The sequence below is a fragment of the Stigmatopora argus genome, chromosome 9, assembly GCF_051989625.1.
Source record: "Stigmatopora argus isolate UIUO_Sarg chromosome 9, RoL_Sarg_1.0, whole genome shotgun sequence".
Lineage (NCBI taxonomy): Eukaryota > Metazoa > Chordata > Actinopteri > Syngnathiformes > Syngnathidae > Stigmatopora > Stigmatopora argus.
Genome location: NC_135395.1, coordinates 18,193,533 through 18,208,077, shown reverse-complemented (window position 1 = coordinate 18,208,077; position 14,545 = coordinate 18,193,533). Strand labels below are relative to the sequence as shown.

Genomic DNA, 14,545 nt, shown 5'->3' with positions numbered 1-14,545 from the left:
ACGCGGCGTGATGGATAGACGTGAGATATTGTCAGCGCCGCTGGATTTGGAGGCGCATTGTTAATCGGCGTTTGCCAAATGACTGCTACTCGAGGATTGTATAAAAGCTTCAAGTTGTGACAGTTTGCGTGCCTGGAAGCAGACAAAGAGCATCGCAAGCATGTGCGTGCCATCGTGGATCGGTGCAAGGCTGTGTAGTTGCCTTTGTGCGTTTGTCAGCACAAACACCTAGCATTGAAGGAGACAGGCTGCCTCCTGACAGTTATTCGCTACTTTTTGTCTCTCCGCGCTCCGTCTAACTTTCTGTCGCGCTTCCCCTGCAACGATGGTCTCCGGAGGACGTCGGCGGGTTAAAGCCGCCCGTCGAGGAAAGGCTCCCCAGTTGGCGTTTTCTTCTTCGCTTCGCTGATGAACTTCAAATGCTTTGCTATTTGTAAGCCGTCAAAGTCGTCCCATGAAGTCTGCTTTTCAGTAACGGAAAGGGGAGGTGATTATGCCAGTGGCAGGCCGTCGGGGCCTTCAAGGCCTTCTCTGCTGGCCTAAGAAATATCTGAATCATATATTATATTTTGTCCATCAATACTAATTCCAAATTGTCTGTTAGCTTCCTTTCATTGCTTTCCCCCTGGTTGCACTGCTTCCAGATGTGTGTTTTCATATTGAAGCATTTAACCAATCACATTTCAGCCATTATTTGTTGCCAGGGTCAGAAATCTGCCTCAAAGCCTTCACAATCAGTTCTGCAGGCTCTGTTGCATTAAACAAGACTGTTGCTTTTAACCAATCAGATTTCGAGTTGGCAACACCACAATGTATTGTCGCAGGCGTAGGGATACGTCATCGCTTTCACCAACTATGATTATCTACCAAACTGTATCTGGAGCGAGCTGGACAAGCAAATATATTGTTTTGTTGATTTAAAGCCATTTTCAAGACGGACTATGCCAGAAATACGACAGGACAGGCTCAACTTTCAGCACTAGCTTCGATGGGGATAGAAAAGAAGGAAGGAAGAAAGAAAGGAGGATGGATATTGTGTACAGTTAAAAAGGATTTTTGGTGAGTAAAATATGGCTATATTCCTAAATAATATTTCAATTGTGGGCCCGGTTCTGATATCTGAAAAGCTCCAGTGTTTGTATTTAATCACTAAATGCTGCTAGGATGTGGATTTTACCCCATTTTTGTGCACTGATTTATTGATTATTTTTTATGTGTCGCAGCTCTAGCTGCAGTAGAGGTTTTATAGCCATAAAATAGTTTTTGAGGGTTGGATTGATTCGTTGAAGGCGCTATGAGAAAATGCACGGACCGCCACTGGATTATGCCAATGGCGGGACGGCATCCCGCAATGTTATCGAGCTTCGACAGTGACCGTGAGGCGGGTTCATTAAGTGTGATATTAATTAATCGATCCATATTCACGTGGAAGAGGAATGGATGTTTATGAAGGGCCAATACCGAGTTGTCATTTCGTCTAACCCTCTTTGGAGAGATTTGGCAATTTTGTCCATGCCAGTGTTGACGACAAACATATTTTATTGTTTTTATCAATATATGTCGGAATGATAATGAGCTTGACCCGTTTTTGACATGATCAAAAAAAAATCGCCACTTTACGTCTCCAAAAAATGCCAAGTAGTTTCTGTCAGATGTTCAATACACATGACTTCATTGTCTAATTGCGCGTTTATGCGACCCACAAATGCCATTAGTTAAGTTACTTTAAAGTATATTTGTTCTTGGATTCTGATCAAATAAAACTCCCCTCCCAAAAATCCAAATTACTTCGATATTTTCCTTGTGAATTTTTTGACTGGTGCGACTTATAGTCCGAAAAATAAGGTCAATCCCACACGGATAATGGACGTCCTAAAACCAATTCTTAACAGAGTAGTAGTTAGCGAGCTGGATCCCAAAAATGCCTGTGTGAACACGTACTGCGCACACCGCAATTACACGCGCTAACTTTTCCGGTTGCCATTTTATAACCCCGCCCCCTCCTTACGGCACACCTGCGCTCAATATGAGCCCCCTGCCCTCTCCGCCACATCACTCACAACACACACACAAACACACATAAACCCACACACACACGGCCTACTCATGCGTTCTTAAGCAAGCCTCAGCACCAAGCGAACGTCATGCCTCCGCCGACAGGCATTACCCATGAGCGCCCTTATTCCGATATTCTTTTGGCTTTCATTGGGGTTTCAAGTCCAACAGGATATCCTGTACATTTACGTCCCCCTCACTTGCCAGGCAGATGTTCTCAAATGGCTAAAAAAAGACCTGAAAAAGCTGTCAGAGTGCCAAGGGAAATGTCTACTATTTCTCGTCAATGTCGCTAGCTTTTGTCGGATAATAACGACCCGTGTCATTACCAGATACATCATTACGTCTAATCTTGGGAGAATAAATTCACATGAAATGTAGTCCAGATGGAGTTTAAAAAATAAATGTACATATTTTCTCGTATATTGACCGCCTCTGCGTATAAGCCATACCCTTAAAATTGTCAAATTTTACGATTTCTCTCGTATAAGCCGCCCCCTGATTCACAATTTTACAATTTCTCTCATATAAGCCGCGCCCAGATTCACAATTTTACAATTTCTCTCGTATAAGCCGACCCCTGATTCACAATTTTACAATTGCTCTCGTATAAGCCGCCTCCTGATTCACAATTTCCACCTCCATATTCATGGTTTTAACAAGATGTACAAATGTCTTACTTTGAAGGGAAAATCTTAATAAAAATCATCTCACGTGGAATTTCTGAGATATTCTGAGTTGTTACAAATACGGTGTATACGTGAGAAAATATAGTAGTTACGGCTGACAGGTGTAAAACAAAAAAACAAACCGAGTTGGGGTATTTGTGACAGTTCAAGATAAGAATTGAAATTATTCCAATTTGAAAAGGTCATTTGTCTCCTGAGTGACAGTTTTCTTGAATCCTTTAGTCAAGCAAATTGCAAAGCAAGTGCCAAAGAGTCGTAGTGGAAGCTTTCATATCAAGCCGACACCTATTCTGCTCTTCCTTTTTTCTCCTTGTTTTGCACCTTGCAAGTTGCTCCATTTTTTTTACTACGTCTACAACAATAACAGTACAGATTATTCCATTTTTTTAAGTGCCTCTCCTGTGGCACTATTTTTTTTACCCTAAACTTTTGCTACTCATCTGAATAACAACATACATCAAGCTAGATGCCCTAGTTTTTAGTAGATAGCAATAAAAAAATTCAAGCTCACGTTAAACGAATTTGACATTCTGGAAACGTCACACAGAGGAGCGAACAAATGTTCACAGTCAGGCCATTTGCGTCCTCTTGAAAAAATATTCAAGATTTCCAACATGAGGCACGTACGTGTATACAGTAATCTCTCGAATATCGCGGTTAATGTAGACCAGACATGGACGCCATAAACGAAAAGCTGAATGGACGCTTGCTTGTTTTAATTCTTATGCAGTTGTTTTGTATTTCCAACCTTAATTGTCGGTTTACCTGATATGCAATTGTTTTTGCAGTTGTTTTTTGACCTTAATTGTGTTGTTTGGGTTAACGCTTATGCAATAGTTTTGAATAAGATAACCTTAATTGTTTTGATTCTAATGCAACTAAATGGGCAGGAGAGGATTGGTCTCTGGAGAATGAGGACGAGTTAGGATTGATTCTCACTTGCAAGATAACGCTGGATAAATGAACTCCGATGTCTTCCTTATATTAAAGTAGTATATCTATTAATGAACCTAACAACCGCAAAGCAGCACAAACAGGAAGATCGAGCAATGGCAGGCACAAGTGACTTTTGTCACTTTTTGTGCAAGATCCGGTTTATTTTTTTCTTGAATTTCGTTCATAGACGTCAAAATAAATTTTATCTAGCGTTTTATCTGTCTATCTTTTCTCTATTTTAAAATAAATGACCAGATCAGCCGGTACACGGTCGATTGATCACCGGAGTTTTGGTCGCCGGTCTTTTGGTCGCCGGTCTTTTGGTCGCCGATCTTTTGGTCGCCGGTCTTTTGGTCGCCGGTCTTTTGGTCGCCGGTCTTTTGGTCGCCGGTCTTTTGGTCGCCCGTTGTCGCGGACGGGGCGACCAAAAGACCGCGACCAAAAGACCGCGACCAAAAGACCGGCGACCAATCTACCGCACACGTATCGGCCGCATTGCGTTTCGTCTTGCAGTTTCGTGGATGTCAAGTCTAATTTATGCGCATATACGCTGTACTCTGGATTCAGTCATCATTTTTTTGGCGCCAAATACGCCTTATATGCGAGAAAATTCGGTTCTTGTCGGGCAAAACAAGAAGGACGCAATCCCCGTATAATTTTGACGAATCCTTGTAAAAGCGTATTAATCACTACGATGAACTTCCAGTGGATGTTTGCACCGACCCGAATGTTTTCTAAAGCGTTCCGGTTCAACGAGCTAGCTTTTTTTCGGGGTCGGTCTGTCCGTTGACACGGATCCAAGTCTATGTGTTTCCTCTTTTCACTTTGCGTTAACTCCGGCGTCTCTCGCCTTCCGCTCGGTTGCGTCTCCAAGGCGACGGCTGGCTCGGCGCCTAAAGGCTGGCGGACTTACGGGTCGGCGTCCTCCGAGCTTTGTGGCCAAAGGTTGTCCTTCCATATTGATTGCGAGCAATCCTGGACAGCTTGTTTTTTTCATGAGCTCTGTCTGGATACGTTAGCCTTTGGTAACTTACTCTTCCTTTCGACCGCCGAGGAAAGCCGACGCACTCTCAGAAAGAGAAGTTCCTGGAGGATAAAATCATAACCCGGATACCTGTCTCACAGGATGGGCCCCCCAAAAATGGCCTACAGATGAGGATACCTAGTGAACAATACAAATATGCAGGAATGTCCAAGGGAAAGCACCCAGCCGACCAGTCAGCCCAGGCGTGGGACATGCGGTTAACCATAATTACACAGGGACTTTTAAAGCCTAGGGGCGCTGTCCATCTGTCCGATTGTCTGTCATATTTTACTGGATGTCCTCAAAATTTTCTGAAAGTCTGGCCATGCGCCTTATATGGATCAATATTGGTTAATCATGCAATAAAATTCCCGTTAGAGCAGTTCCATCTTAATGGATACGTATATAACCCATACCCAACCAATGTTCCCTCTAATTTTTTGTTTGTCTGGGCAGAAAGACAACCTCCCTGAGCACACTGAGTACCGGTGTGAGCCACATCATCATTGCTCGCTATGCGCACACACCAGTATCACACCTGCCATACGCAGGTGCATGTCTACTACACATAAATGATTTAGTAATAATAAAATGTAATGATTAATATCTATGAATGGGCGGCCTGGCGGATGAGTGGTTTGCGTGTCGTCCTCACAGCTAAAGAAAGGGATTTTATTTTGTGCGCTCCATATGATTTGCTGTGCGCAGAAAAGACGAGAGTAGTGCGCAATTGTACCCAACTAGTTCTCTGTTTTACTGCAACAAAGTGAATTTCCCCGAGTACAGGATGAATAAAGTTGAATCTAATTTAATCTAATGCTAGTGCACCTTATATGTCAAACCAATCTCAAAATGGGTCATTCATTGAAGGCATGCCATATAGTGCATAAAACACGGTATACATTTATTTATATTTTTCTTCTTTACTGTATATTCTTTGACCGGTGCGAAGTACAGTCCGCAAAAAAACAGACCAGGAAAACGAGCGGTTATGCAACTTTTTACAGTGTACGTCAGTTTGAAAGAAACGCAACCCAGCGCGGAAACGCCATTAAAAATCCGGTGTGGAGCACCCGCGGAAAGGCAGAAGATGCTCGCCGTCAGATCGGATCAGCGTATACCGTGTCTGTTTTTAGCCACTTTGGCGACGCGTATTTCCATCACGGCGGCGTACATGTTCGCGTGCTAAAACGCCATCTGGCTACCGCGAAACCAAGTTCACAGCATTGGAGTCGAGATGTAAACACACATTCGCACAGTCTTCTCTTTTTCGCTAAGCTGCCGAGACAGACATTTAACAAAGTCTGCTGTATGTGGCGTCTTCGTAGCAGCCAAGAAGCGCTCCAACGCCGGGTAAATTTATCTGCGCGAGGCGCCAGGGTGGCCAAGATTGTCTTTCTTGCACGAGTGGTGCAGCAAGCGGCCAAAATAACCCGGCAAATTCTATACTCTCAGCCACACGTCCTTCCCAAAGCTGTCGCCTGGCTACGCCAATATAACGGCCAGACGGGCGACTCCAAGCCGTTCGCGCCGTTCGCGACAAAAAGCAACCGCCGCGAGAAGAAACACGTCGGAGTTTGAAAACCGTGTTTTCACACAAAGACGGTATTTGGTTCCAGTGTTTAAAAGCCAAACGGCAAAAGTGTGTTTGAGACGGCCAAACTTGGTGTTATTTCAGCCATCGTCGCCGTCCTCCCCCTCTTGTGGTTTTGCGTGGGTAACCCACGACACGGTCAGATATTTTAGCGTTGTTCTTTTTTAGCATTTTGGGGGAAACATGGTTTATGGTGCCCAAATGACACCCACACAGTAGAACGATAAATAGCAATAGAGGGGCCAGTTCTCGTAGAATGAACAATGCGGTGCGGCGGCATGTTTAGCGACTACTCTGTTACGAGTTTTCATGTTTCCCATAACGTCACAATGTTGAGTTAACGGACACTTTACCCGTGAAAATTTATGCTGCCGTTGTGGCTCCCTTTTTTTCTATCAATTCTTGCTGGAAGCAAAGCAAAAAAACATTTTGGCGAACAAAGTATCGCAATTTATGGCTGTTTCAATATACAGTATTCCCTCGCCATTTCACGGTTCAACTTTCGCGGCTTCACTACATCGCGCATTTTTTTTTGCTGAATTTTTTTAAATTATTTTTTTATTTTTTATTTTTGTATTATTATTTTTTAAGTTCAGAAAAATGTGAAAATCCACGCTGAAACTCTTAACCAAAAGCCACTCTTGCTACTAGGACAAATTTAAAAATATTTATTTATTTAAATAGGGGTGACCCTACTTTGCGGTTTTTCGATTATGTCTGGTCCACATTAACCGCGATATTGGAGGGATGACAGTATTGTCACATCCCTAACGTGCATGTTTTTGTTTCAGAGCATATCTACACCAAACGTTGCAATAATAATAAGTCCAAATAAAATATCCATGTGCATGTCAATAAACAATAAGACACAAACCTACTTGTAGTTGACTTGTAATTCTCCAGAATGAGTCGATGTTCCAAAGCCCAAGCCATTAGAGATGAGAAAGCGGCGCAGTCTTTTAACACACCTGCACCATTTGGTTTTTTTCCTAGAGTGGACACAAGACATTTTATCTCGGAGGGTGCCCACGTCTCCACGCTAATCATGTATTTCTAAGGCAACATGATAAAAGCCGGCCAACTGCTGTTCCACGTTGCGCACTTTCATATTTTTCAATCTTCCTTTGCAGCGTTGGGCTTCATTAAAGATTTACCAGAAACAAATGAAACACTCTTTTAAAAGCTTCCACCAATGGCCTTTTACAAGCTTCCCATGGCTGCATTCGATTAATAGGCTAGACTCAAATGTTCCGGACACGAGAAAATGCAGCTCCGAAGGAATCTTTTACTTCAACGCGTTCCCTCGTCTGCTACAAAAAACGATTGTATAAATACTCCTTTAGCTTATAGTTTTTCCACAGATAGACTTTCTGCCACTCATGTGTCATATTCATATTTTAAGACAGGGGTCTGGAATCTTTTTCACAGAGAGCCATGAAGAATTCATATTTTTAAATGTTATCCCATGAGTGCCAAAAATCAAAATACATTCAAATCTATGCTTTTTTCCAGGTCATTTTAGCACAAAAAAAGTCTCAGAATGACTTTAACAACATTGTTACGCTGTTGCGGCGATGACAGCGAAGCTAAAGCTACATTTTTGCGGCATCCAAAGAGCCCTATGTGGCTCGCGAGCCATACGCAGCCATCCAAAGAGCCACGTACGGTCCGCGAGCCATAGGCCCCAAACAAAGTATCGACTGGGAAAAGAGACCAACGTCTTCCCCGGTGACCCATCCCGACTCAAAAGTGAAAAACTGGCGCTAGTCCGACCAGGCTGTTTCCGACCGACGTCCTCTAGGTGTCACCAGAGAGGTTTGTGGATCAGACGGGTTTCGTAGCGCGCTTGACAACAGGTCTCCTCTCCCCGAGCAGCACGGTTGCCGTGGTGACGCCATCCTCAGGTGCGTCGGTCACATTCGCGCACTTGCATCTCCAGGGCGGGCGTCACCTCCGTTTGCTCACATGCCGTGCGCCCCCGTACCCAAATATAGCCTAGACCGGCACCCCGAGCACCGGCCCGGTCCCCGTGCGGCACGGATGTCAGTCCCCCCGCGCGCCGCATGGAGCGCAAGCGGCACTTTTTTTTCACAGGTGTTGTAGCAGGGCCCCAGCACCCCCCACTCAGCAGCACCCCCGCACGTCCGCTAATGAGAGTGAAAATGAGAACAATGGGGAGAAGAGCTCATGTGGGCTTCGTTGATCTTGTTAATTGCGTCCGTGGACGCCTTACGCTCCCTTTGAAGTGCGTCTGAAGAGGCTGACAATTACAGCACATCATGGACGCGCTCGCTCCGAGACAGGCGGCCGTCGGAGAGCAGGCGTGCACGCGCTTGGAGACTTTTTTTTTTGCCTTGTGCGCGTGCAGGGATTTCTTTGCAGAGTTGGAGAAAAAAAATCGAGACATTCCTAAAGTCTCCTGTCGCAAATCCACGGCAGAGAATGAAAGATCGTTTGCACAAAAAAACGTTCTTGGAGCAATTAAGGTGGACAAATCATTCAAGATCGGAAGAGAAAAAGAAATACTTACTGCTTCGACGCCGTTGCTGTTTTGATCACTTGGAGCAACAAAAACATGCATCCGCACAAAATTGTTTTAAAAAATCACTTTCATAGTGCTGTGTAAGTGACGAGAAGCTAATTTGAACCGAAAAATACATTTTGGAGGTACGTTTGCATGTAGATCTTTCATTCGGTTTGTTTACTTCTACAGTAATCCGTCACACCTGCGATACCTGTTTTGCACATGCGCAGAGTGAACTACGGAAGCAACAGAGGTGCACAATACGTTAGTTTCACAACATGATGGTTTACTACGCAATAATACTGCAAAGCCATCATCTTAAACAATTTATACATATGATAAAATGACTTAAGCACATTTACTAAGCTTTTATAGAAAATTCAATATGTACAGTGTCATTGTATATCCCAATGCATTAAACCTTGAATTGATTTATTATAGTGATAACTTTATCATTAAACCAGAAATACATGCTTTTTGGTCATGTCCGATAAATCAAGAATCACTACTAGTGATGTAATTTAAAAAAATAAAAATAAAAATAACATTTCCTACAGTCTACAAATCCCATGCAATTGTAAAAACCTCCATTTCAACATTTGTACTACTCTTCACTCATACTGACCATTTTAACCGACACGACAACAAGTGATCTACTTTAAAAAAATAAATAATAAAATATCCGACATCGACCTCCTCGCAATTGTAAAACTGTCCATTTTGAACGTTTGTACTTGGTTACTTTGCGCCAACGCAGCTACTCTATCTTTCCCGGGTCTATTCATTGGCCCATGCGGGCACAATGCCACTAATATTTCCAGCTTGTATTCAACAGTCTGCACGCCATATGAATAAAACTATTATGTGAGCTAATGTACCTGCTCGGAGCGGCAAAACTCTTTGCTATTCTTTGTCATCAATCAGATAATGTTACAGTAGCAGCAGGCATGTGTGCTTTGCGACAGACACATGTACGGCAAGAGACCCCCGACCGCCTCCCCCGCTCCGACTCCGACTCCCACTCCCACTCCCACTCCCACTCCCACTCCTCCCACTCCCACGCCTGAATCCGACGGAGTGGCACAGATGAAATGCACCACTCGGGGCTAAATACAGCTGTAAGATAAATAGTGAACCGCGCCGACTTTGGTGGCAGACAGGGATTTGTCTCTGTGTGATAGAGTACAAGTATCCACACTTTCACACGACCGTCTTAAACTTGGAGTTATGACAAAGGATGTGACTGACTGGGGGACAATATCAAGGTTTGAAAGCTCCCCCCCTGCTCCGTTTTCTCCTTTGTAGCGATAAAACAGAGGCGGACGGCGGTTTAGTTGTTATTTACAATGGTGTGAGCAAAAAACCCAGTGGGGATATCAAAGAGGGATGCACCTTCCAGCAAAACAGCTCAAGCCATCGATAGATCTAGAATCCAAAGGTGGAGTTAAATGCCTGTAAAATTCTTACATTGTTGACATTTAAACTGGCATCGGCCTCACAGTTCTGGGGCCCTGGCTTCAAATCCAGGTGGGTCCACAACAGTGGAGTTTGCATGTTCTCCCCGGGCCTGCGTGGGTTTTCTCCGGGTACTGCGGTTTCCTCCCACATCCCCAAAACACGCATGCTAGGCTAGCTGGTTGAACGCTCTAAATTGCCTAACTCTAGCTATGGTTGGTTGTCTGTGGTCTGCTCGTGCCCTGCGGGTTAGGGTTAGAGACCTCTGCGTGGGTTTTCTATGGGTACTCCGGTTTCCTCCCACATCCCCAAAACATGCATGCTAGGCTAGCTGGTTGAATGATCTAAATTGCCTAACTCTGGCTATGATTGGTGATTTGTTGTGTGTTGTTTCCTCATGCCCTGCGGGTTAGCGACCCCTGAGTGGGTTTTCTCCGGGTACTCTGGTTTCCTCCCACATTTCAAAAAAATGCACGCTAGGCTGGTTGGACACTCAGAATTGCTCCTAGCTATGATTGGCCGGCCACCAATTTGTACCCAAAGTCAGCTGGGATAGGCTCCAGCACCCCCCATGAGCATAAAGCGGTTCAGAAAATGAATGAATACACAACAAAGGATGTCATTGTTCCGTCGACGGGCGGAATGAAGGAAACGTGGATCCCAGGGCAAAAAAAAAGAAAAGAAAGCCAACATGGTGGGAGTGACGGATACTCGGATGGCAAATAAAAGCCAATGCAGTAAAGTGTTCAAATGTGCGCAAAGTACACCTCCGAGGAAGTCGCGGAAAGGAAAATGATTGCAGTCGGGCCTCTGGCCAAAAATGCAGACAAATGAGAAAGACACGGGGAGAGCAACAGGAGGAAGGAAAGTCCTTACATAGGCCGCAGGAAGAACCTTGTCAAGACAGGAAGCTCCTTCTTTGGGCATGGAGGCTTTTTTTTGGCTCCACGGCAGCAGACTGACATTTCCTCTGCTGCTTGGCTTCTGGGGAAGGGATCACATGAAGGCTGCGGGCCGACGGGCCGACGGGGCGACGGGGCGACGGGGCGGTGGGGCGGTGGGAAAGCGAGAAGGCAGGGCGGCTGAGCGGCGGGCTCTCCGGTTTCAGCTCCCCCTCCGACGACTGCCGAAACACGCCGGCCGGGCCCGCGTTCAAATCGTGCACTTGCGGGCATTCCTGCGCGCACATTGTTCTAACATGTGGATAGGGTCTGCTACACGCAATGCACTCTGGGGATTTTGGATTCTGACTGGAGTGTGTCACCGCGGGACGGGTTTATCGGCCCGGCTCATTCCACTTTGCCGATACTTAGTTTAATGTTGCACATTCGTTCAACTTCCTGCTGCTTATCTTCACAAGGTTGGCGGGGTGCCAAAGCCTATCCCAACCACCCTGAATTGTTCGCTAACCAATCGCGGAGCGTGATACTAGGTCCACTAGGTTGAAAAAAAGTCTCCCCATACTACCGGGTGTTGGGGAACTAAGAATATCCGGAGATGTTTCGCTACATTAAGAAGACAAGAGCGGTCTTAACTCAATTCCCTGAGCTAAATTCTTCATTTATCAGCTGTGGAGAGAAAACAAAAGACAAGCAGTTCCTTTTCTTTTCTGTCTTTTTGCGCATAGAACACCAGCAAAGAGTCTGGGTCATTACTCACGATGCAGGACTCTGTGAAGCAGCGGTGTGCTGTGCTAAATGTGTAAAGCATATACACACACACACACACACACACATATACACACACACACACACCAAGACACCCCCTCACATCCTGAGGCCGTGTGTGGAACAAAGCGCGGGTGTGAGTATTCAGTATGTGTGAGGGTATGTGTCTGTATATGTGTGTATGTCTAGCTTCAATGTGTGAATTACACTTAAGTGCAAGTGCAATTTAGAGTTATATAACAATCGGAAAAAATAACACCAACTACATGTACTCTAATGTAATGTAACACCATTAATGGTAGTTTCACATAGCGTCCATTAGAATGGGGGTGGGAACCTTCACGTGATAACGTTTGGCTCATCATAACAATGATTTCCTGGTACGGCGATACAGAAATGATGGACCCGAGGGTCGGGGAATCATTCCGCAATATTTGACAGGACGAAGAAAAAAAAAATCTCGTTCTGCTCTGAATTTCAACGAGTTCTGTTCAGCCAATGAACAGTCACCATACTCAATTCTATCTAATCAAGACATATCTTGTACTGTATGTACTAAAAACTCCATAGGCTGCTAACTACTACTTTAGTCACTTTATTTATGTGACCATTTATTCATGCTGGGGTGGCTTGGCGGATGAGTGGTTAGCTCGTCTGCCTCACGGTCCTGGGTTCAAATCCAGGTCGGTCCACCTGTGTGGAGTTTGCATGTTGTCCCCGGGCCTGTGTGGGTTTTCTCCGGGTACTCCGGTCTCTTCCCACATTGCAAAAACATGCTAACTGGGTAGCTGGTTGAACTCTGTGAATTCCCCCTAGGTATGAATGTGAATGGTTGTCGTCTATTCGTGCCCTGCGATTGGCTGGCGACCGGTCCGTTTCCAACCACCTCAGGCCTGAAGTCAGCTGACTGGGATAGGCTCCAGCACCCCCCGCGACCCTAATGAAGACAAAGCGGTTCAGAAAATGAATGAATGAAAAGTCTTCATGCTGACTACTTATCTATGTTGACGACTTATTTATGGGTTATTTATTATTATAAAAATTTATCTGTTCATTTTGTTGTTGTTGTGGTGACTACTCATTTATTCATTGATTGTTATTATTTATTGATTATGTTTGTTTGTTGTTGTTGTTGTGATGACTACTCATTTATTCATTGATTGTTATTATTTATTGATTATGTTTGTTTGTTGTTGTAATTGTGTGGGGAATCTTTAAATCTCTATTCTTGAATAATGACAATAAAAGCATTTCATTCCATCCAATTCAAATATGTATTGTCCCATTATTAAAGAAATCAAAGTCAAGCGCAACGGTACGCCATCTCTGAACGCTTCCATGTGCTAAAAAGGACAAGAGCGGCGCTTAACTGGGAGTTCTTCTTCTTCTTCTCAGCCAGCGTGAAAGTAGCCATTAGTTCCACCTCATCACTGTGCTTACCAATATAGAAACAAGATGGAGGACATCTGTAGCGAAGAGGCGGAAGAGGAAACCTAGCCAGATGATAATATCCATTTACAGTTTGCCTCCTCCTTGGCGCTCTCCGGTGGGCCTCCCGTCACCCTCGAGACCGCTAACGCGCCATATGGCCGCGGCGTATTGGCACGTGCGACATACATCGCCCAAACGCACCTGTTTCGCAAAAAAACGATGCGCTCAGCGTCGGGATTTTCCCGTCGTTTTCTGCGCCGCCATCTTTTAATGAGGCAAAGCAGCCGGATTAAGAGCGTGGCTATTGTGAGAGCGCAAGCGCGGCACGTGGCGCACTTTGTCGTGGAAATCCAAAAGTATGAAAGAGTGACATAAAGTATTATTCATGCTAAATCGCTCGTCCCCATTCTGTTATCTTTGGCCCAGAATTTGCCAGTTTCTGTTTGCTTTACGGCTGCGTGACTTCTTTTTCATGGCAGATTACATTTCGCGCCGATGCAGGTTAGAGATTATTCGGGTTGTAAAGTGGATTTTAAAGTGCGGGGAACTGTGTATTATTTGTACATACATGCACGGTTTAAAAAAAACATTCCTATAGTACGTAATGTACGGTATGTATTGAAAACATGTTTGATTAGCAAGCTCTTGTCTTGCACAGATGACTTTTTTCATTATGTTTCTCCAATTAAATGAAAGCTATTTCTAGTGCCATAGCCTTTGCAACCATTTTTTTCATTAGATTTCTTTTTTATGAGGCACATGGAGAATAAATGATAGGTGTAATTCAATTATTATCGGTATTAATTTGAATTTTGACGACCAGTGGAAGCAGTAGCACTAACAACTCTGCAAAAATATCTAAATATGATTCAGCTTATGGTCCCAAAAGCTGGCGGCTATGCACACACACACACACACACACACACACACACACATTGACACACACACACACATTGACACACACTAGGGCCACTGCAACTACTTTACTCCCAGTTTTTACAAGTGTGAGGGGAAAACCCGCGGTGGGTATTTTTCTTTTTATGGGATCATTTGCTAATGATATAGCATTTTAGTGTTTTGCTTTGCTTTTGTATGAGCCAAAGTCAATTTTCAGCCATTCATTCCACAGTAAACCACACGATTTTCACACAAAACTCAATGGATTGGCAT

At 44.4% G+C, this 14,545-nt stretch overlaps 1 protein-coding gene across 5 annotated transcripts in view; it reads right to left on the bottom strand.

The window, feature by feature from the left end:
• LOC144082532 (alpha-1A adrenergic receptor-like) overlaps positions 1–14,545 on the bottom strand; it is a 121,507-nt gene that overhangs the window by 29,537 nt on the left and 77,425 nt on the right. For 3 of the 5 annotated variants that reach the window (XM_077609759.1, XM_077609757.1, XM_077609762.1), the window contains exon 5: positions 7,177–7,287. The gene's annotated coding sequence lies outside the window, so the exon portion shown is untranslated. Of the gene's footprint in view, positions 1–7,172; positions 7,288–8,828; positions 9,035–14,545 lie in introns of those variants that run through there. The other 2 variants (XM_077609760.1, XM_077609758.1) reach the window with 2 other exon arrangements.